Source organism: Agelaius phoeniceus, chromosome 12, assembly GCF_051311805.1.
Source record: "Agelaius phoeniceus isolate bAgePho1 chromosome 12, bAgePho1.hap1, whole genome shotgun sequence".
Lineage (NCBI taxonomy): Eukaryota > Metazoa > Chordata > Aves > Passeriformes > Icteridae > Agelaius > Agelaius phoeniceus.
The window spans coordinates 19,186,783-19,210,380 of NC_135276.1; the positions used below are offsets into that span (position 1 = coordinate 19,186,783).

The 23,598-nt window shown below is 46.6% G+C and overlaps 1 long non-coding RNA gene across 2 annotated transcripts; it reads left to right on the forward strand.

Annotated features, from left to right (window-relative positions):
• The first annotated feature begins 4,107 nt into the window (after nucleotides 1-4,107).
• On the forward strand, nucleotides 4,108-23,390 carry LOC143695104 (uncharacterized). 2 transcript variants are annotated; one of them, XR_013184021.1, is made up of 6 exons: nucleotides 4,108-4,258; nucleotides 7,617-7,691; nucleotides 8,360-8,413; nucleotides 14,103-14,265; nucleotides 14,341-14,433; nucleotides 22,677-23,390. It is a non-coding gene; the product is annotated as an uncharacterized LOC143695104 (long non-coding RNA). The 2 variants fall into 2 exon arrangements; XR_013184022.1 differs by lacking the exon at nucleotides 4,108-4,258 and adding an exon at nucleotides 5,442-6,039.
• Nucleotides 23,391-23,598: the final 208 nt, after the last annotated feature.

Below are 23,598 nucleotides of genomic sequence, written 5' to 3' on the forward strand. Positions count from 1 at the left end.
AGGAGCAGGAGGAATCTGCCCAGGATGTCCCATCTCAGCAGGATGGAACCACAAGGCTGTTGTACCTGACTCACACAGGATGTGGCTTTTTTTGCCAGCTTGCCCTGAAATGTGGAAATCCAGGCTGTTAATCCCTAAAGGGGAATAAGATGTGTGGGGTGTTGCAAGGCTGAGAGCCGTGCCCAGGGCAGCAGGAAAGGAGAGGCTGAATCACAGGAGGAAGGGAAGGTGCTGGGGTCACCCAGGCAGGGTGTCCTGGTGGCACAGTGACCCATCTCCTGTCCCTCAGGCAAGGGCAGGCACAGCATTCTGCTCAGATCATGAATCCCAATGAATCCCTGCTGGCTCCAGCAGCCCTGCAGATGGTGCTTGGAGGGCACTGCATGGATTCCAGCCAGATTTTGCCTCATCAGGGAGGCAGGGAGCGTTCCAGGCATGGAGAAACACCTGGTTTGTCCTGGGAGCTGTGCTTGTGCTCCAAACTCAGAGGCAGCAGCAGAGGGACACTGGAGATGGGCTGGCAGATGCACCCAGTGCCCAACACACCTGGAGCCAGCATCCCTGGGATGCTCCTGCTCCCACAGGGCAGGGCCAGGAGCAGCTGCTGCTTCAGGAGCAGAGATTTAGGTGTTTATGTGCCTCTTCTGAGGCCTCAGGTTTTAGATTTTCTATTTCTCACATTCTGTGCTGCTTTAGTGTGTGGGTCTGGGTTCACATCAGGGGATGCTGAGCTCTGGGCACAGAGCAGGGAGACAAAACAATTCCTGCTCCAGCTGGGCACCAAGGACAAATGATCCAAATCTCAGCCCAAGAGCACAAACCCCGTGGGCTGGAGAGAGAAAAACAAGGATGGGACTGCAGGGGCTAAAGCTGGAATGGGACAATGAACTGCAAGGTGCAAATGGAGCAGAACTGATCCCAGGGAGAGACCCCGGGAGCGCTCGGGCATTTTGGGACCATTTGGGTTCATCTTGGGTTCATTTTGGGACCATTTTGGTTCACCTTGGGTTCATTTTGGGACCATTTTGGTTCATCTTGGCTTCATTTTGGGGCCATTTTGGGTTGTGCTGCCCAAGGTGCATCCATTGAGGAGATCCTTTTAATAAATCCCTCCTGTATTCTTGAGCTCTGTTCTGGCTCAGCCTTCCCCAGGCACCATTTCCAGCAGCTCCTGCTGGCTCTGGGGGTTGCAGGGAGGTGGTTTCTGTGTCTCAGCTGCTTTTCCAGTCCCCCACGTTTGGCTCTGGGGATCAAGGGGCTCCACAGCACAGGGAAGAGGCCTCTGCTCAAGGACAGAACATCTTGTTAAAATATTTTCTCTCTATAAAAATGACAGTGACTTCTTTCAGGCCTCTGCCTGAGCAGAAGAAAAGCTAAGAACAAATTCCTCATGTGCAGCATATTTCTCTTTATGACCTGGAAAGCAGTTTATGGATTTCCTTTAGGCAGAACTGATTTATCTCACACCTCCCTCCACTCCCAGAAGAATTCTGTCTTCTCTTTTTTATTTCTTTAAACCTGGCCTTTCCACATTGCTCCTTCTAGCAGCCCAAACACTGCCTGGGCATCCTCTCCCTGCTTTGCACCCAGTCCCTGCAATCAGGAGCAGTTTTGCTGTCTCCTCTGGTCCTTGTGTTGCTTTGATGATGGGGTTTAAGCAGCAAAGAAAAGCCTACTTAGATACCCCCAAACTGGATTTTAGATCTTTTTTCTCCATGTCACAAAGAACCAAGTGCTGGATCAGTCCCTTCCTGCTTTTTCCTTTCCTGTGGGATGTTGCCTCTCTTTCCATGAGTGAGTTCAGCCTGTTGTGGAGCCGCTGGAAAAGTTGCTGTGGGGACACCTCACATATTAGAATTCAAAAAGAGAGGAATTCAGACAATTTCTATGCTCCAAAGATAAAAAAAGCTGTGGGGAAAACCCCCTAGACTGTGTGTCACAAATATCACTGAACTCACTCCTCCTGGTGTCACCTGCAGCTCCTCCCTGCTGTCCCCAGCAATGGCTTTGGACCCCAGCACCTCTGCTCTCCTTTGTCCTTTCACCTCTCCCCACGTGGGATTTACCAAAACCTCTTCCACAAAACATTGTCAAAAGCTGGCAAAGTTCTTTGGACACAGCTTGAAAACAAACCTTTCTTTGTTTTAATTTCTGTTTTCCAGCAAAGGTCCAACGTCCTTTTCCACAGCAGGAAGAAATGTTTTCAGTTCATTTCCCTGACAGCTGTTCTACCTTGTATATTCTCCTTTCCTTCAAATCCTCTCTTAACACCATTAAGAAATCTTCCCAGTCCTGTTCTCCCCAGGAAGTGTTTGTATTTGTTTGTACATTGTTCATTTTCTTGGGTTTTTTTCCCTCATCTAGTTAAAGCTGTAAATTCCTCAGGGCGAAAGGAAAGAGCTACACTTGGAGTTTCTCTTTGAAATCATTGACTTTATCTGAGTTAGATGACCAAGGAAAAGGGCAGCAGAGGTGTTGTCTGCTCCATGCAAGTCCACATTTAGAGAAATTTTGCGTTTGAATATTTTGCGTTTTAAAGCAGGGGATGGTTTAAGGACTGGATAATCTCTGCCACTCAGCTGTCCATCACTCCAGATGTTTTCTTGGCATTATTCCTTTGCAGCAAACAGTGCTGAGACTCCTGTGGTCTGTCCCTCATCCAAGAAGCCTTTCCAAGGCACCTGAGTGAGCTGAAAATGCAAATTTAATGTTGAGTTGGCAGCAGGCTGCCCTGGGCAGGGATGAGATCTCCATGACAGACTCACCTCTTTTCCTGCTGGTCTCCCTGGGTCTGTCACAGCTTGTTACCCAAAAGTGATGCTCCAGAGAGCTGTTATGGCTGCAGCCTCTGAGATGGGCAGGGAAAATGGTCAAACGTGTCTGCAAAATGTGTGTGAGTGGAAGCCAGCCAAGAGCTATGGAAACAGGCAGGTATTTATAAAATAATGGTCTCTGCAGTGTCTCCTTCCCTGCTGAGATGGGGTTTGGCCATGGCACTGGTGGTTCTGTGCTTGTTTGTCAGGGTCCAGGAGCTCACATCATCCTAAACTTTTGAATTTGTGAAAATCTTTTTTACATTTTCACTGTGTTCTGTTAGCTACACTGACAGAAAATACAGTAAAAAAACCCAATACAGAAGTCCAGCAGCAATGAAAGCAAAGGTGGTGTTGGTATCTAGTTCAGCTAAGATAAATTTAAGTTTATTTCCTTCCAGTGGTGTTCCAGGAAAAGTGGCAGCAATGACAGATATAAAGATAATTTTGCCTATAATTATGTGATGACAATTCTCTTCCTTTCCTAACATATCACTAATATTTCAAGCCTCCTTTTCCACACAGCTCTAGCAAGGTTTGATTATTTCCAACTGGAAGAATAAATAAAATAACAGAGAGCTGCTACACTCAATAGTGCCTCATGGCTGGTGGTCTGGCAGATGATCCCTAGGAATACTTAGAGGAAAAGCATCTTGGAGAGCTTTGAAAGCCTTTCTTAGAAATGGATATCTGTGTGATTCCATTCTCTCCTCTGCCCCAGCCATGACAAATAAACGCCACCAGTGGCAGGAAGAGCTTTCCTGGTGAAGGGCAGCAGCAACTCGTTCAAAAAAGGGATTACAGCTGAAATCTGGGTTTAAAACTCTGCCTGCCCTGCCCAGGGAGCAGGGCAAATGTTCTCATGGAGAGGGATGGCACAGAAAAAGAAAACCCAAAGTGTTTCCTGCCCTCATGCCAAGTTTTTCTTCCTCTCCTGGGGAAAGGTTGACCCTTTTTCCTTGGGGGATGATGTGCAAGCCCATAAAGAAGCAATAGACCCTGATGCCTCAGCCACGTCAGAGCAGACAAAGCCTTTGCTTTGTCTGTGCAGGTTTTGTCCGGGAGCAGAGGAATTAACGAGCACTATAATTAATTTCATGTTTGAATTTTTCGAACCCGCCAACCAAGACTGTAAGTAATAACTGCATGAGTAACTGCAGAAGAAAAGAGATACATTGTGGTGTCTGCTGCAAGCTGTATTTTTCTGGAAACAATGACTAATCCTGCTTTTCCAGCAGAGGATTTGATGTACATCCAGGCTGAGTGCATGAATCAGTGCTGACAACCAACAAAGTGCAGCTCTTGCTCCTGGAACTTTCTGATTTTGCTGCTGGACCGGAAGGGAGTGATTTGCTTCCTCTTGTATTCACTGAATTTCTGCTCCTGCTGGGGAAGGTGACAGCAGAGGGCTTGGCAGGGTGCTGCCCTCGTGTCACCACCCAAAGGTGTGGCAGGTGTCACCTGCCCTCGGTCTGACCTGCTGGGGTGGGGCTGTGGCACATCCTGGGCACCAAACCCAGGGGGAGCACCGTGCTGGGGAGGGTTTTGCTCTTTTCACCGTGCCGGGGAGGGTTTTGTTCTTTTCACCGTGCTGGGGAGGTTTCTTTACTTTTCATCATGTTGGGGAGGGTTTTTTACTTTTCACCGTGCTGGGGAGGGTTTTGTTCTTTTCACCATGTTGGGGAGGGTTTTGCTCTTTTCACCGTGTTGGGGAGGTTTTTGTTCTTTTCACCGTGCTGGGGAGGTTTCTTTACTTTTCATCATGTTGGGGAGGGTTTTGTTCATTTCACCGTGTTGGGGAGGTTTTTGTTCTTTTCACCATGTTGGGGAGGGTTTTGTTCTTTTCACCGTGTTGGGGAGGGTTTTTTACTTTTCATCAACTTGGGGAGGTTTTTGTTCATTTTACCGTGTTGGGGAGTTTTTTTTTACTTTTCACCATGTTGGGGAGGTTTTTGTTCTTTTCACCGTGTTGGGGAGGTTTCTTTACTTTTCACCATGTTGAGGAGGTTTTTTTACTTTTCACTGTGTTGGGGAGGTTTTTGTTCTTTTCACCAACAGGACAGGACTGCTGGGAAATGTTCCTTGAGCTTGAATTGCAGAATCAGCCTCAATGCATGGCTGAGACAATGGAAAGGTGGAAACAGCTCACTACAGCCAGCAATGATTGTTCCAGCTGGTTACTGGGATTGTTCTAGCTGGTTACTGGGATTGTTCTGGCTGGTTACTGGGATTGTTCTGGCTGGTTACTGGGATTGTTCTAGCTGGTTACTGGGATTGCTCCAGCTGGTTACCAGGATTGTTCTGGCTGGTTACCGGGATTGCTCCAGCTGGTTACCAGGATTGTTCTAGTTGGTTACTGGGATTGTTCTAGCTGGTTATTGGGATTGTTCTAGCTGGTTATTGGGATTGTTCCAGCTGGTTACTGGGATTGTTCTGGCTGGTTACTGGGATTGTTCTAGCCAGTTCCTAGGACTGTTCTAGCTGTTCTACCAGAATTGTTCCAGCTGTTCTACCAGAATTGTTCCAGCTGGTTACTGGGATTGTTCCAGCTGGTTACTGGGATTGTTCCAGCTGGTTACCAGGATTGTTCTAGCTGGTTAGTAGAATTGTTCTAGCTGGTTACTAGAAGCACACATACACCTGCTTCACACAATGCTTGCTTGTCTTCTTTCTATTAACAATACACAATACTTCATTATCAAGTTTAAAACCTTCTACTGTCCTTCTAAGCATATTTTTCTTCAGTTTTAAGGCCTATCTTAGCCAAGCCTAAAACTCAAGCTGTTGTTTCATGTCCTTGCTTGCTGTACTATTGTAACTTTTTCTACTTTCAAACTTTGCAGCTGCAGCTAGCTCCAATTTCTCTGCTCTTTCTGTTTCTAAAACCTCCTTTTCCAGCCTTCTAAAAATTTTACCTTTACTATTTCCCAAAAGTGCTGCCCCCATGATGTGCTGCTAGTGCTGATCACACCCCAAAACTCCTCACAGGAATTATGGAATTGCAATTCCAGGGAAATCATCACCCTTGATGCCTGTAATCAGTGGGTTTAGAAGGAAGGTTAAGGCTGTACTTGGAAGCCTGAAGAGTTGCTCATGCAACAGCAATCCCATCCTCTAAACAACCCCAGGAGCAGCTGTGTTTAATAGAATTAACCTTGCTCCAACAGCCTCCCCAGCTGGAAGAGTCTGAGATTACCCAGAAAAACCAGAAATGAGCAGGGAGGAGGTGGGTCAGATCCCATCTCTGCCCTTTCAGCACCACATTTCCACAGGGAGCAAATGGGGGAGACTGCAGGAGCTGCTTTGGAAAGACACTTGCCCAAAAAAACCCCAGAGATTTTCACCATCATTAATGGCAATTCATGCGCCTTTATGTTTTCCTCAATTCTATTTTTTTCAGCGTGGTGCAAAAAAAATCTATCAAGGACTTTATTTTCCAGTGGTTTGTCAGTATAAAAAGTGCCATTCCCACCCAGCCTGTTGTTCCCAGTGTAAATATGTTTTTAGGCACAGAGCAATAGAATCCTACAGATTTGCAGAGGAGCTGCAAACCCTCCTGGCAGTGCCTGAGGCAGCATAAAGGCTCTGTTTCCATCACCCCTATTTATGGAAAACCAAAGGCCATTTATCTCCTTGATTCCCCTGAGATTTTGCTATAGCTTGGTCAATAACCATGAATTACTGCTTGGTTGAGTTATTTTAGGGAAAATAGGGTAGGATGGGAAGAGGATGTGCCTCAGCAAACAAGCAGTGTCTCTGGCCTGGCTTCCCAATGGAGCCACAGTGAGGCCCTCTCCCCTTCCCTGGGAACCGATATTTCAGGGCAAAATTCAGACTTTCATCCGAAACTTCTCTGATTGGAAGTGAGTTTGGAGTTTGCCCTGCTGCTCTGTGGCTCCTGAAAGGATTCCATCCCCACAGCCCTGAGCCTGTGGCCCTGGGAAATGCTGCCCCAGGGAGTTTCAGCCAGAGGTGAGGGAATTACCTGGTGAAGGAATTGCACATGGGGATGAGGATGGGGAGAAGATGCAGGGACCTCCCTCCCGGCCGTGGTGGCTGCTCAGTGTCCCTCAGCCCTGCCAGGGACAGGCAGAACCTCTTTGTTTTCATCCCCATAGACATGCTGTGATTGCAAAGGTTTTATTGAGCAATTCCAGCCATAAAGAAAACAAACGAACGAACAAAAACCCAACAAAGGAACAAAAACCCAACAAAGGAGCAAAAACCCAACAAACAAACAAAAACCAAAAACAAAACAAAAAAAAACCCAAAAACCCCCAAAAGACACAAAAAAACCCCCCAAAACAAGACAAAATAAAACAAAACAAAAAAAAGGGGAATATTTAAATCTTCCTGATTGGACCAAGAGAAATTCCTGGTGGTTTAACTGGTTTACTGGTGGTTTAACTGGTTTACTGGTGGTTTAACTCCAGCTATGTGCTGGCAGAGCACTGGGGGATGCACCCATGGCACTGAGACCCTTTGGGGTGTCCTGGGTGTCCCTCCAAGTGCTCCAGGATCCTGCAGGGAACACCTCGTGGTTTTATCCCTCAGCTGCTGCCGTTGTCACCAGATTTGCCCCTCACCAGAGACGCTTTGGCATCCCCAGAGCTGTTATTTGATTGATGTTTACGCTGCAATTTACACCCTCCTATTTATTTCTTCCCTCGGCACCTCACCTCGGTTTGGAGGGAGCTTTATGTTTCTGAAGTGCTTTGGCGAAAGTGGAGTTATTTCTGGTCTTGTTTTAAAAAGAAACACCCCTGAAAGGCAGATTATTTATTTATTTTATTTTATTTCTAGGAGAAGATGCTGAGGGACGTGTAAACCACTGTGCAAGATCATCCCAGGAAAGGAACTAAAGGAGCGAGAAATTAGGTACAATTCTTCCCTTATTATTTTTTGGTAATTTTGTAGAAAATCAAGCTTCTAGATAAAATACTCTCACTTTTGAGAAGATACAATATTTTAAAATTAAAGAAAAAAAAAAAAGAAATTGCCTTAATTGGAAAGGTTCTAAGAATCAGGGAATCAAAAGAAGTTCCTGATCTATTTCTCATGGAAATTTTCCCCCTACTCCATATCTGAAGGGATGTTTTAAATTACATGATGCTTTGGAAGTGCTTTAAATTACATTTAAGTGCTTTAAATTACATTTCTGCTGGGAGTTTGGTAGTTCCTGGGTTTGCTGTCAAGAAGAGCTGTCTACTCTCCCTGCAGCTTCTCTAATTAGGCTGCAAGTTTGCAAGAAAGGACATCAGTCTCAGATTTTCGTGCTCCATTGGATGATTTCCCATTTTATCAGGGCACTGGTGAGCTCTTGGGAGGTTTTTTCCTATTTTTGCTGTCCCCACTGCAAGTTTGGCATCTTAATGAAATCATACTGCCAGATTTATCTTTTTTTTCCATTTGATCTTTTCTCACTCAGCAGCTCAGTGAGTTGTTTCAGCTTTAGGATATGTGAAATCTTTATGGCAATTATTTTGTTAAACACAGCCTGAGTTAAAAAGAGTGACATGATTTGGGACAATTCTTTGTTTCCACAGCACCAAATTGGATTTGTAGGGGATTCACCAAGAGGAATTGTGTGCTGGTCAGAGGTGAGGTGATATTTGGTTGGACAGATACTCTTTAATTGCTTTTTTGAAGGTACAAATGTGGATCATTCTCTAGGGAAATCATCTGTAAATAGGATATCTATTGTGCCTTGAAGGTTTTGTCATTTTAGAGATGTTTGTAATTGAAAGCAGAGAAACTGAAATCTACCTTTTGTATCTGACACAAAAGAAGTAGAAATCATCTCCCTGAGTACAATTACTGATGTAATTATAATAAATATTAATGTCATTATAATGCCCCTTGCTCAAGCTCTTACACTGGCTCAGAGCCTTTGCCCTCCAGCTCTCCCTTCCTCAGATTTTCTCAGATTTATTAAACTATTCCCATGTGTTCCAGGGCAATAACTGAGGCTTTGGAACTTATTTTGGGCAGCTGCTTTCTGCATGGATCTCTCTGGGTGACTCTGGCTGCTGGATGTCACTGCTGTCCTTGTGAAGAGCAGAGGGCCGGGGTAATCAGCCCTAACTCTAATGGAAACTAAAACCAGTTTGTTCCTTTTAAAAAGGAGTTTAAATTGCTGCTCTGGTCAGGGAGGAACTGGAAGAGAGTGGTTTGTGCCAATGCTGGCTCCTGGAAGATGCAGCAGACAGAAGGAGGTTCATGTTTGTGCCAGGACAGAAACCCAAGACGTGTGTGCAGTGATAAAACCCCATGCAGGTCATAAATGTGCACCAACCCATTTTAACACAGCCTAAAGAGCTCTGAGGCTTGGTTTTTGGTTTTTTTCCTGCTGCTCTGAGCAGTGTTAACAATCTGCTGTGGTGCCTCAGCCCCAGAGACAGAAGAAACCCTGGCAATAAAAAACCTTCCTCCAGTAACACCTTCCCTGCTGGCACTGCTCACGGGGCTGGGAGCTCACATGAAAGCAGCTGCCTCTCACCATTGCAGAGCACACATCTCCCAGGCACTTTGAGCACATGGAAACCTCAAAATAAGAAAAGAAAAAACTAAAAAAAAAAAAGGCACAAATCAGGGCTGAAGCATGACATTTCCACCTCCACATACAGGAAGTCAGAATGGTTCAGCAGTGCTGGCACGAAAGGGGCTGAGCTCAGCTTTATCTTCTTGGGAAGGCAATAAACACCCATCTTTGGGCAGAGCTGGAGGCCACCCCCTCCTTCCTGCACACCCACTGGGCTTCTCCTGATCCTGCCATCCCATGGACGAGCTGGGATAACAAGGATGTCCTGCAGAGGATGGGAGATTGCTGAGGCACTGGGCTGGTTTGGTCCACAGCCCAGCAAAAAGAGTCACTCTGTGCTTCAGGAAGCTCCAAAAATTCCAGAATAAAGGAGTGGAGGTGTTCTGCTGGATGGGCAGACCTTCCTGCGCACCCACTGGGCTTCTCCTGATCCTTCCATCCCACAGAGGAGCTGGATAACAAGGATGTCCTGCAGAGGATGGGAGATTGCTGAGGCACTGGGCTGGTTTGGTCCACAGCCCAGCAAAAAGAGCCACTCTGTGCTCCAAGAAGCTCCATGAACTTCCAAAAATTCCAGAATAAAGGAATAGAGGTGTTCTGCTAGATGGGCAGACCTCCTTCCTGCACACCCACTGTGCTTCTCCTGATCCTGCCATCCCACAGAGGAGCTGGGATAACAAGGATGTCATGCAGAGGATGGGAGATTGCTGAGGCACTGGGCTGGTCTTGTCCACAGCCCAGCAAAAAGAGCCACTCTGTGCTCCAAAAAAGCCCCTTGAACTTCCAAGGAAAATTCCAGAATAAAGGAATAGAGGTGGTCTGCTAGGTGGGCTCCAAGCACAGCTAGGGCAATGGAAGGGGAAGGTTTTCGTGGAGAATTGTGTTTTCCTACAGCTGGAAGAGGGAAGGCTGCCTGAAGAGCATGGGCAGAATTTTGCTTGCAACTTCGAATTTTCATAATTCATAAATCATAGAGTGATTTGGGTTGTAAGGGACCTTAAAGGTCATCTAGCTTCAACCTTCATACTGCCCAGATATTTCATGTTTCATATTTCATATATGAATATAAAAAAGAGCAGGTCTAGAGCTGAGTTTTTGTTGTGGCATTCAAGTTACCAGGGTCCCAAGAGCTCAGATTTCAGCCTTAAATTTCATTGCTAAAAGGGAAATATTCAGTGCAAGCAGTGGTAATACTGACATGGGTTATGTGGACCTTTCAGAAGGGACCTCACATACTAGAAATGCTCCTGCCTTTCCAACTCTCCTTCCTTTGCCACCTCTGCAAGAAACTTGTGAGTAAATCTGGTCTTATGTTTTCATTCCTGGAACACAGAAATCTTGGAGAAATGTCTTCCCTTGCTCCTCAAAGGGCTGTGGTAGAGAGCATGAATTGTGGTGTGTCCTGTGGCTGGGAATGGCAGAAGGGGGCACCTCTCTGGAGACAGAAATCCCAAAATCCCACGTTTCCTTCTGCTGAATCCAGGGATACTGTGTGGGATGGGATCGTGGGTTTGCTGTTCAACAGGGCTGGTTAACAGCAGTTCAGATTTCAGGAAAGGCAAGGCAAGAAATTCCTTCTCCTTATTGTTTGTTCTCCAGGATGGAATTGAGAGGCTGAGTGTCCTGCCCAACTTCATGGGTAGCTTGTTTCCTGGATGTCTTGAGACAGTTGACCTGGAACAGACAGAACTTGGCTTTTTCCTCCTGCAGCTGTGAGGGACAGGAATACTGATATCCACTGTTATTTACTGGAATTCACACCCTGCCTGAATTAGCTCCTCCAGGCTGATTCCTAATTGTGAACAGGTTTAGCTTGATGCTGCCATTCCCAAGTGCTGCTCCAAACAATCTCTTCCAGAGGTGGAATAGCTTCAGGGGTGCCATTCCATGAGCTATCAAAACCCCTCCATGCACCAGAGACCTGATGGGATCTGTGGGAGTATCTTGCCTGATGCTCCTTCAAGAAGAAGAGCCATGGGACTGCCACTCTCTGGTGGTGTCATCTGAGTGTAGTTTAACCCCCTGAGCTTCTGAGCATTCCTCATTCAGGTCTTACCCTCAGCATCTCCCTGCCCAGTCCTGTGATGGTGTTCACAGGGGTCTCAGTTGAGGGAAGAGATGAGGATCTGACTCCGTGTTTCAGAAGGTTTGATTTATTATTTTATGGTATATATTATATCAAAACTATACTAAAAGAATAGAAGAAAGGATTTCATCAGAAGGCTGGCTAAGAATAGAAAAAGAAGGAATGATAACAAAGGTTTGTGGCTCGGACAGAGAGTCTGAGCCAGCTGGGCTGTGATTGGCCATTAATTAGAAACAACCACATGAGACCAATCCCAGATGCACCTGTTGCATTCCACTGCAGCAGATAACCATTGTTTGCATTTTGTTCCTGAGGCCTCTCAGCTCCTCAGGAGGGAAAATCCTAAGGAAAGGCTTTTCCATAAAAGATGTCTGTGACATAGTCCAGCTCCTGATCTTGCTGGAACACCAGTTTGCTCTGCAGGTGTGTGAGCACAGGTTTTACAGCAGGATGCCTCTGCCAGTAGTGACCTTTCAGGAGTGCTGCTGGAGGAAAATCCTGACAAACTCCACTGAGTGGAGAGGTGTGGGTGTTAACAACCCTCAGCAGTCACTGGAATGGACTGGAGGAACTGGGAGTGGGTTCTGGCTGAATGATTTATCCTCCCTTTCACCACTTCCTCCATATCTGCCTCTCTTGGACCATACCTGGTGGCAGGCATGTCAGACACAGTCAGTTTGATGTGGGATTATTTTTTTGTCTGCCCATCTGAAAACAATTGTCATGAAACATCAAAACCTTAGGATTTCCTGGTGTTTGTTTAATATTTTTCTCTTGGCTTCTTGTCCTTAATGCAGCAACTGAAAGCAAAAGAAATATCTTGCACTTAGCTTGCACTTTCTCCTCCTGCTGACTCTTCTGTTTTAATTCAAATTTGGAGGCTTTCTCTAGGAAAACAAGTATGAATAAAGTGCTTAATGAAAGCTCATATGGTAGTGAACTTTTCAGGCTCCTGCACTGCTGTAGTTTATTTACTTGCCAAGTAATTACCAGTTTGAAATTGCAGTTCTACTCCCAAGTTTTAGGGCAGTCAAATTAAACAGGAAAGATCATCCTCAAGGTCAGACAGGTCTGAGAGACTTTAATGTCCTTGTTCCTGATGTGGAGAGGGCACAGACTCATCCAGGTCAGTGGGGAGTTTGTCTTTCCTTGCACCAAAGTCTCCAGCCAAGTGTGGGAGATGTGTGGAGCTCCCTGGTTTTCTGTTTGCTGCCCAGGTGATGTCAGCCAAGCTACTTTTAGCTGGGGCACAACAATTAGTCCCATTTTATCCCTCCTTTAGTGGTTTAATTAAATTTTACAGCTTCAAACCCCACACTCAGCTGACAGGGAAATTTAAATTCCCATCAGTAAATGTTCTTAAACAGCAAAAAAAAAAAAACCAAAAACCTGTGCCCTTAAATTTACTTAAAATGTGGTGGTGCTGAGGAGATGGAGGTTTTAAAGAGAGTAATAGGATAATAAGAGAAGGCTGTGTCACCTGTAGACCATCAGACACCTGAAGAGTGGCCTGGAGGAGGTGGGAATGCAGAGGTGAGGTAATGTGGGAGCAGACCCTACCTGAGTCTTTACTCATGTTTGAAGCCTTTGCTTTGTATGAAGCATTTATTGAGACAGTCACCAATTCCACACCTCTGCCCTTCCCATGGTGGGTCCAGCATTCCATGATGCTGTGAAACCTGGGAGCTGGGAGACACAGGCTTGTGCAGGCTGCCTTAACTTCCTGAGGTTGTAGAGAAATACCCTTAGTGCTCAGATATGAGAATATCATGGAATCCACAGAATGATTTGGGTTGGAAGGGACCTTAAACCTCATCTTGTTCTACCCCCTGCCATGGCCAGGGACCCCTTCCTTGTTGTTTTTTTAAATTTTTATAGATTTGGGGTAACTGAGAGGTGTTTTAAAAGATTTTATTCCATTATCAGTCTTGATGAATAGTGAGACACACTACTACTCCTAACACCAATCACCTCTATTTTTTCCCCAGGTTCTCCTACTGCAATGCATCTTTCCCACTTCTAATTCTCTAAAATACCTCATCTTTTTGAAAGACCATATTTTGAAACTTATTAAAACTTGTTTCTAGTTCAATCTCTCTCTCAGCAATATCATCTCTATTCCATGGCCTGCCTTAATCAGCGCCCCTTATCTCAGTGTTTGCACACAGATGTACAAAACTGTGTGAGCTTTCTGTCAGGTCTGGAGAATTCTTTACAAATCCATTTTTGTCACTTCCTCTATCCCAGGTAGCTCCAACCCCCATCCAGCCTGGCCTTGGACACTTCCAGGTCTGAGGAAATTTGCAGATAAAGTCATAAAAGGTGTCACGGATCAGGCACGTGAGAGTATCACAGATTGTTTATGGCTGCTGGTGTGACCAGATATGAAATATTGGTTTACAGCTCTTTTATGGCTGCCTGATATCTCTTAGTGGTGCAAATGCACGCTCCTCAATCAGTGGATTTCCATTCACCTTTTCTGTGGTGATCTGCCCAAAAAGGCCCAGACTAGCAGGTACTTTTTGAACCAAAAATGTTAAGGAGGCACCAAACCTTCACAATAGCCTGGATGTGCTCCCTGTTTCAACCAATCCAGCAAAATCATAGCCTGTTACCTGGTAGATGTGGTGTTTTCTTTCCTCTGTTTTCTTCTCCCTTTTAGGGGCTCCATGCTGTGTTTCCACAGCCTTAGAAGCAGGGAATATTTATGGGGAGAGGATCCTTCTTTCCAGGATAAATCCTCCCTGATACAAACCTGTTCCATTGGCACTGCATTTTGTCAGATCAGTGAGGCAGGCAAAGAGCAAGAAGTGACAACAAAGCAGGTGAGAGATCCCCACTGGTTGTGTGCCCAAATATTAAAAGCAAAGAGTTTACGTCAGCCATGGGTTCTTTGTCAGGGAGGAAGAGGACATCAGGAAGCCTCCAAATCCTTGCTGTGTTGCCAAATGATGGAAATGTGAAAGCTGCCAGAAAGAACAGGGATCAGAAGTGTAAGTATTCAATTTTTGGGGGGGGGGGGGAATAATACTGACTATTCCATGGGGAAAAAAGAAAAAAGCCCTGCAGTTCAGTGTTGTACTGTCTCTGACAGGTATTTGAGTTGACTTGTTAAAATACTTCTTAAAATACTCTCTCAGTCAGTTTATGGTGGTGGTTTCTGAGTTCTTTCAAGTGTCTCCTTTGAAGTTGTATTAGGATGTGTGACACAATTCACACCACAGGAGCCCAGGCTGAGAAGCCAGAGAACATGACTCAGGTGGGGCTTTCCTGACCACTCTGAAGATCTTTTTTTTTACAATAGTTCCATTTCTAATCAATCTGGAAAATGATACAAAAAGTTCACAACAACACGTGCTTACATGTATGTACTTAAAAGAACACCTCGTGCTGAAGTGTTTTATTTTCACTGCAAGCTGCTTTGAAATGGAGTTTTCCTGCAGGTTATTTGTGCCTGCTGTGAGCTTCAGGAGCTCTGCAGAGGGTCTCAGGTGTCCCTCCTACCTCACAGGGGCTTGGGCTGACGAGCTGGGTGTCCCAAGCAGGGTTGGGTGAGCTGGGTGTCCCAAGCAGGGTTTGGTGAGCTGGGTGTCCCAAGCAGGGCTGGGTGAGCTGGGTGTCCCAAGCAGGGCTGGATGAGCTGGGTGTCCCAAGCAGGGCTGGATGAGCTGGGTGTCCCAAGCAGGGTTGGGTGAGCTGGGTGTCCCAAGCAGGGCTGGGTGTCCCAAGCAGAGCTGGATGAGCTGGGTGTCCCAAGCAGAGTTGGGTGAGCTGGGTGTCCCAAGCAGGGTTGGGTGAGCTGGGTGTCCCAAGCAGAGCTGGATGAGCTGGGTGTCCCAAGCAGGGTTGGATGAGCTGGGTGTCCCAAGCAGGGTTGGGTGAGCTGGGTGTCCCAAGCAGGGTTGGATGAGCTGGGTGTCCCAAGCAGAACTGGGTGAGCTGGGTGTCCCAAGCAGGGTTGGGTGTCCCAAGCAGGGCTGGGTGAGCTGGGTGTCCCAAGCAGGGTTGGGTGAGCTGGGTGTCCCAAGCAGAGTTTAAGCACTTAGGGCTGAAGTCACCAATGGAAAATGTTGCTTGATTGTGATTTGGCTCAGAGTGTGTCAGTCCAAAATACAGATTCTTGCTCTTCCCCTCTTTGGCTTGCTGCCCAGTTAGAAAGCCCCTCAAAATCCACCTTCATTTCCACCAGGAGGTTCCTGGGGCAGCAGAATGTCCCTTCTGCTGATGATTCTGGGCAAGCTGACCATCATTGCCCTCAGGTGTCCATCTCTTCATTCCCATCCTGGGACCATCAGTGTTCCTCCGTTTGTCTGTCTTCTCCAGAGGCCTCTGGCTACAAGGAGAGGCTGTTCCCAGAGCATTTTTAGTCACAGAGCTCAGTCTGGAGAGTTGGTTGAGAGCTGAGCCGGAGCATGGCCATCCACAGAGGCAAGGGCTGGCACCAGGGCATGGGATACAGGAGGAATTCCAGGCCCAGGGACAAGGGAGATGTCCCTCACCTCAAAGGTGACTCCTCCAGCACCGAATGAGCAGGTGAGGGCTGTGCTTCTCCTCAGGACTCTGCCTCAGGGCATTTATCCAGCCGTGGATGGATAACACAGACTGGGAGCCAGCACCCAATTCCTGCATTGCTGTGGCTGCAGGAATGCCTCTTCCCTTGGCATTTTCTCTTGGCCAGCAGCTCCCTGATTCCCATGTCAGCTATTCTGGAGCCTGGGCCAAGGTATTCTGCTGTCTCCATGGGCTGGAGCCTTGGCAGCACTGCCTGCTCTGCATTTAGGATGTCCCAGCTGCCTGGGCTCCTCAGGGATTTAACCCTGCCTGGTTTGCTTGAAGCAATGGGCAGGCTCTTGTTCTCAGCTGACCACAGCAGCTCAGATCACTATTAACTCATAAATTATCCTTGCCAGCCTTTTCATCATCACAGAAATCCATAAAGACAAGTCTCTTGCTATTTTTCTCCCCACTCCTTTACCCTACTAAAGTGTGGTAGAAAAGGCTGGTTTAATTACCTTTCTCTCGCTGATGAGCTTCATAAAGCACAATAAGCTTAATAAGAAACAAATCCACCCTGAGTCTGATGTGTTCACAGCATGTCAGAGATCCACAGACCCAAGCAGCTGTATGGCTAATTTGCCTGGTGTCATTAATCACCTCTTATCTCGGTGGGGAGAATGGGGCTGGCATTCCTGCAGCGAGCTTTCCTAATTGCTCGTGTTAATTAGGGAGCGATTCTGGCATAAGGAAGTCAAGCAAAGAGCAAGGCCAGCAGCAGAGGAGGCAGAGGGTGTGCCTGGGATCACACTGAGTGGGGCAGTAAATCCCTGGGGTTGTGCAAGGGCCCCGGGGAGCACAGCAATGTTCACCCATCACGCCGTCGGAGCCTGGGGTGCTGCGTGTGTGATAAGGAGGGAAAGCAGGACTTCAGCCACTGGGCAGGTGGATGCATCTCTCCAGAGGCTTTGCCAGGCTGGATGCCCGTGATCTGGCTTCTCTTGAAGGTCTGCATTTGTCCCCAAACTCTTTATTAACCCGCTTCTATTGGTTGTGTTGAACAATGTGCCCTCCTGGTGCCAAAGCAGGAGGGGAGGAAAGAAAGGGGATTTAACCTTTCCCACCTTTCCCACTAGGGAGAGAAAAAGGTCTGGAGATGGTCAGTGCAGAGGGGCTGGATCCTGTCCTCTGAGCCATGGGAAGGCTGTTCTTGGTTTGGTTGGTACTGCTGAAAGCTCTAAAGTCTGTCTTGCAGGGTATGGGACCTAAGTGTTGCTGTGATTTATTGCATTCACTCTTCATGGGAGAGCTGGGGGAAGTCCCTAAGCCACTGACCAGTGGCCTCTGGGGTGGTGTGCTGGGGAAAGACCTTGCCCATCCCACCCTTCCCCAGCAGGAGCAGGAGCCTGGGCAGTGAGCGGGGCGAACCCTCTGCTCTGGAGATGGAAGGCAGTTCCCACAAACCACCCAACATCTGTCAGGCGCTTCAGCTGCAGCTCATAATGCTTTTATTTCCCCCTTTGTTCTCTGCCTTTTATCCTTTGATGGCTTACCAGGCCACCCAAACCAGACAAGATCCCTGGGTCAGCATCTCACACAGCAGAACAATATCAGGGCAAAGAAATGCTCCCCCAATTTCCAGGGAAAAGGGCAGTAGCACTTCTCAGAAGGTTTATTTAAACATGGCTGTTTGTTTTTGCTGGAGATTGAGTTACCTTCCCTTATAGCAGTAATGTTTTTGGAATCCTCCTTGTTTCGCCCGTAATAAATCACAGTTGTCTGAAGGAAACGAGAGGGGCTCTTTGTCATTTTTCTTTGCTTCTCCTCCATTGGCAAGTGAAGGAAGTGCCCCAAAAAGAGTAATTTATTATGAACTTGCTTTTGACATTGCTGGCAAGCCCTTGGCATGCTGGCTTCATAAATTACTGCCCTATCTCTGGGCAGGCAGAGCACAAAGGCACAGCTCTTGTTTCTAACAGCTGGCAGGACCTCTGCTATGGGGCACCAGAGACAAGAGAGGAGGAGAAGAAAGGCTCCCAGCTGGCTCCCAGCGAGGGTGGCGGGGCTGCAGGGAGGGGAGCCCAGGTCCTGCTGTGACTCCAAGCCGTGTTTTGTCCAGGAGAGCCTGGCTGGGCTTGTGGCTCCTCGCGGGTCGCGGGCTCCGCGCCCCAGCAATGCAGGGCTGCACCCAGGGCTCCTCACGCTCTGCCAGGGATGGCATCTGGGCTGAGTGACCTCAGGGAACAGCAGACTAAGACTTCAAAGAAGTTCTGAAGTGGCTCTGACTTTTCTCATCCCCTCTTTCTCTCTTTTTTTCTTTTTTTTTTTTTTTGTTTTTTTGGATCAGTTTTTCGTTGAGATTCGCTGCTCTGGGCTAAATGGTTTGGAAGTGTTTGGCTGATAGAACAGCTGGAACTGGTAATGTCCAGCATCTAACAGGCTCTGTTGTGATGTTGTTTTACTTGTTTTTCCCCCATGAAGTTCTGAGGAGCTTTTAGTTGGAAGAATAACTGGTTTTTGGTGTAACCATGAGCGTGTACCTCTAGAGAAACTGAGGTTGTGTAAGTAGGACAGGAACAGATCATACATCAGTGAGTGAGCACTGGGAAAAGGAAAATATAGGGTGAAAATCACAGAACTTCCCAAATTTTAAATGCCATTTTCCTTGGGAATTGCAGTCCTTATCTCTCTGTCCCTGATCACTTCTTTATGGCTTGGGACAGAAACGTCCTGGGCAATGAGACACAAATATCTGTGAGGTGGCAGAAGTGGAGATGGTTTTTGAGGAAAAAAAGGTACTTTTCCAGTGCTGCCCACCACTAATGTGGTAGAAATGTCTTTATTTGGGATCCTGGTAGAGCACTCTTATCCATTTGAGCTCAAAAAATGGTGAGTGTTCAGCTCTTTCTGCTGGGTAGTTTGGTTTCAGTTGCCTCCTTTTGAGCCCTCAATATTACTGGGTTTTTCTGAATATCTTGGCGTAAAGGTGGTGTTCTTTGATTGACATTTATCCATCATTTATGAGATTAATATACATTCTGCTTTCTCTGTTGTAACCTTTGAATGCAGCTATACTGCACAGCTGATAATATATACTCAAGAAAATAAAAAAGGTGCAGTTATTTTAGGCTTTACAAGGCTGGAAAGAGGGAAAATTGTTTTGATTTCCAGTCTCCATCTCACTTTAGTGGCATTTGGGATTTACAAGGACTTGGAGGGTGTATGGTTCAACAAAAAACATTCCCCCAGAGTAGGTGATGCTCATTCCTTGGTCTCCTTTAAAAATATTAAAAGAAATTTCATCAGATCATGGAGCTTGGAAAATCAAATGACAGTCTTACACAAATAATCCAGGTTTTGGGGAGCTTGTCATGCTAAGTGGGTTTTTTGGCACTGACTGGTTTTATTATGGATGGAGCCACAGCAGAACCACATTAGAAAAGGATATTGTTACAACACTTTCAGTATCAACAATGCTACTTGGAGAGGAATAATCTGTTCCAGATGACTGTTAAGAACGTCTGTCCTTTTTAGAGGAGATTTTTTTTTTGTTTAGTTGATTTATTCTGATAAAATTTGGGATCATTTAGTCTCCAGCCAAAGAGTCAGTAAACATGAAGATAATGTGATTCACAGAAAGGGCAGTCTGAGAGGCTACTTTCATTTAATTCAATTAGATGGGCTTTTATATTGGATTTATTTGTTTTATCTTGAGTATTGTAGCAAATTTTTCTCTTCGTGAAAGAGGAGGCAGGGTACAATTACTGCAGACATCAAAACTGCTGGGTTAATTCCAGGGCTTTTCCATGCCACTGGCAAGCAATGGGACTGCAGTTACCTGCATAAATAATTGGAGGTAACAGCAGCCACTGATAAAACAGATGGGATTTTGAGAGGCTTGAAGGAAAACCTCTGTTTGTGATGTATATCACACCAGCATTTCCCACCACACCCATGTGCAAGGCAGGCATCCAACTGAACAGCTGGAAATTAAAGCAAAAAGGTATTTTAAATTTGGCTTTGCTGGACATGACTGAGGGGAGTGTGGTAGATTAAAGTTACTGCAAACCTACAGGTTCCTCCAGTCTCTTTGTGCCCTTCCTTTGTCCTGCTCCTGGGATAACACCCATGGTGTTTATAGCCCTGATGGGGGCACATTTGGGATCCCCTTTCCATCACTGATGTCCCTCTGTCCCAGATCATCCTGCACAGAGAAACACCAGGCTGGGAGCACCCCTGGACAGAGCTCAGGAGCAACAGGGCAGGAAAATATTCCATGGCCAGTGTGGCAAGGGGCGATGCTTGAATCTCCCTCTGGATTTCTGGTTTGCCAGGGATGTCAGCTCATGGGTTTGTGCCTGTCCCCAGGCACAAGGGTGTGAGCAAAAGCTGTTGTGGTGTGCCTCAGCCTTTTATTGTCTGCTCTTCTCAAAACTTGCTCTATCTGAGCTCCCTCCCAGTTCCTCCCTAGGCCATTGCTCAGGTCCCCCTCATGCCTCAGGTTTTAACTTTTCTATTTCTCACATTCTGTGCTGCTTTAGTGTGTGGGTCTGGGTTCACATCAGGGGATGCTGAGCTCTGGGCACAGAGCAGGGACACAAAACAATTCCTGCTCCAGCTGGGCACCAAGGACAAATGATCCAAATCTCAGCCCAAGAGCACAAACCCCGTGGGCTGGAGAGAGAAAAACAAGGATGGGACTGCAGGGGCTAAAGCTGGAATGGGACAATGAACTGCAAGATGCAAATGGAGCAGAACTGATCCCAGGGAGAGACCCCGGGAGCGCTCGGGCATTTTGGGACCATTTTGGTTCATCTTGGGTTCATTCTGGGACCATTTTGGTTCATCTTGGGTTCATTCTGAGACCATTTTGGTCCATCTTGGGTTCATTTTGGGATCATTTTGGTTCATCTTGGGACCATTTTGGGACCATTTTGGTTCATCTTGGGTGCAGCCCTGGCTGGGCTCAAAGTGGATCCATTGAGGAGATCCTTTGAATAAATCCCTGCTTTGTTCTTTAGCTCTGCCCAGTCTCTGTCCTAGGTGAGCCTTCCCAAGCCAATACCCCGGCTCAGGTATTCCCAGGAGCCATGGGGAGAGCTCTGGGGGCTGTCTGGCTGCACCTGGATGCCTCTTCCACTGAGCAAAACCCTTGGTGACCCCCCTGACAAAGCTCAGCGCTCCCTCCTGCTCTCTGCATTCCCAGCACATCCACTCCCATCCACATCCATCTCTCCAGCCATTGGATTTTCCCTCTGAGGATTTCATTTTGCTTTGGAGTGTTACTCCAGCCGGCATTAGTTAAGCCTGAAAGGCTTTTGAAGATGTTCCCTAGAGCTGAGGGCTGCTGAGCATTCAGCAGGGGAAGATTTGGGGAGCTCTGTTAGTCCTGGATGAGCAGATTCCTGTTTTGTATTTGAAATAGATCTGCACCCTCTTGGTTAACAAAATATTATGCTCAGGATAACTACCTGAGCCACCTCGCCAAGCCAAAGAGCCCTAGGAGGCTTCCAGAAAAGCCAATATTAAACCCAGAGACATCAACATTAGTGAAGTAGGACTAAATTATCTCCAGCTGGTGCTGGCTCTTGCCCGAGGCTCTGAAATAAGTAGCTCCCTGGAAAAGAAAGAGAGATGAAGGCTGTGCTAACGAGGAGCAGAACCAGGCTTGGAGCTCAGGTCACGTTCTGTTTCCAGCCCTATCAAGTCCAGTCAGTGACAATTTTTCACCTCCCATCACTTGTGCACCATCCACTCCATCAAAGTCAAATTCCTCTGGCAGTGAGAAGGATCCAGTCCCACTCTTGGAGCACTGGGGATTGGGCTGTCCCTGCTTCCAAGGTCTAGGTGAGAAGCAGAGATCCCTTGAAACTTCTGTTTTTCTTCAATTAACTTTTTGTAACTGTTAATTGCATGTTAGCCATGATCAGAACTCACTACCAAGGTCTTCTCCCCTCACTGAGCAGCACCTTTGAGTGCAAGCCTCGAAATGTTTGGGGAAAATGATGGGTGAACATCAACCATTGCTCTGTGCTGAGCTTGACTCAGAATAGCAATGTGTGAGCAAGGTAAAAATCAGCACAAACATCACCTGGAGATTCAGAAGCCTTCACTGTGTGTTCCTGATCACTTCCTATGACAAAAGGAGTCTTAGAAGAAACAGGGATTTCAGACATGAATTATTTGCTGCTGTGATTGATTGGGAAGCTCTCCTCTCACATGTACCATGCTATTATTTTTGATTAACATCTCCAGATTCTCTGGGAAACCCTGCTTGCCATGTCAATCTCCATATCTAAGCAACATTGAAAACACCTCTACTCACTGAAAATACTCTAGCTCTGTACCTAGAGCTGCAGAATCATAGAATGGTTTGGGCTGGAAGGGACCTTGAGAATCCTCTTGTGTCAATCCACCTTCCACTATCCCAGGTTGCTCCCAGCCCCAATGTCCAACCTGGCCTTGGACACTTCCAGGGATCCAGGGGCAGCCACAGCTGCTCTGGGCAAGCAGGAGATGGGTGTTTGTATGAGTGTGGCACTTGTGCAGCACTTTGGGCCATGTTGTTGGGCAGAGATGGATATAATGAGGCATGGAAAACGTAAATTCAGCTGGCTGGGAGCACGGGGGTGAGTAATTATCCCCGTGGGAACACAGCAGGTGGATTAGTTACTGGGCTGCCTCTGCAATTAGCAATTAAGGGAAAACATCTGTTTCACATCACCCATTCCTCCTTTTCCAGGATACTCCTCCACTTTGTCTCTCTGATGCTGCAGCCTGGAGACAAGCGATTTCTGCAAGGAGGCTGTGCAAACACCATGTGTGGAAAGCAGGCCAGGAGGTGGCCAGGAGCAACAGGAACATCCAGAATCCACTCCTGGCTCCCTGGTTGTGTTTTCTGTTGGGTTCTGCCCTGTTCCATCCCAGGGGGAAGCTGTTTCCAGGCTCTGGGAGCAGCCCCATTGCAGGTACAGAAAATAAACCCGGCTCTGCTGGGTGAGTCAGCATCTCTGCTGCCATCTGGAGTAAGAGGAAAGCCTGAGCATCTGCTCTCCTGCTTGATCAAGGCTTTCAAAGTGGGTTTTGTTCAATCAGCCAAGCCAAGCTGATGTCTGGTGCTCAGAGTTTTGGAAAGGCTCTGTTTGCACCAGGAAAGGTTTCCATGCTCGCCAGCATGGCTGATGATTGTTGCTTGTTGTGCTGCTGAAAACTGAGAACAAATGAAGCAAAAAGGTTTTTGTGTTACCAGCAAGATTTCTTGATGCTCTGGGTGGGTTTAATTGGGAAAGATTCTGTTCAGAATGATGCTCACCTGTTTTAGGTGAGCTGGTTTCAGTGCTGCTGCTGTAGCATGGAAGAAAGAGAAGTAATTTCCCCCCTAAATTGTGGGTATTTCTTACTGAGATAAGTTATCCAGTAGCTAAATCTGGTTGTCTACAGATTATCACAAAGTTAAGGATCTGCCTGCTATGAGAACACAGAAAAATAATTTTTAAAGAATTTTTGTGGATTTTATTATTTATCCATAATAATTTCTCCATTTATTAATAAAAAATTATCCATAATTTATCCATCTTGCCTAAGCAAGCTTTCTCTGAAAGCCCTTTATCCTTATTGCTCTTGTCTGGGATTTATTTTTCAGGCAAGGATTAGATTGAATTTCT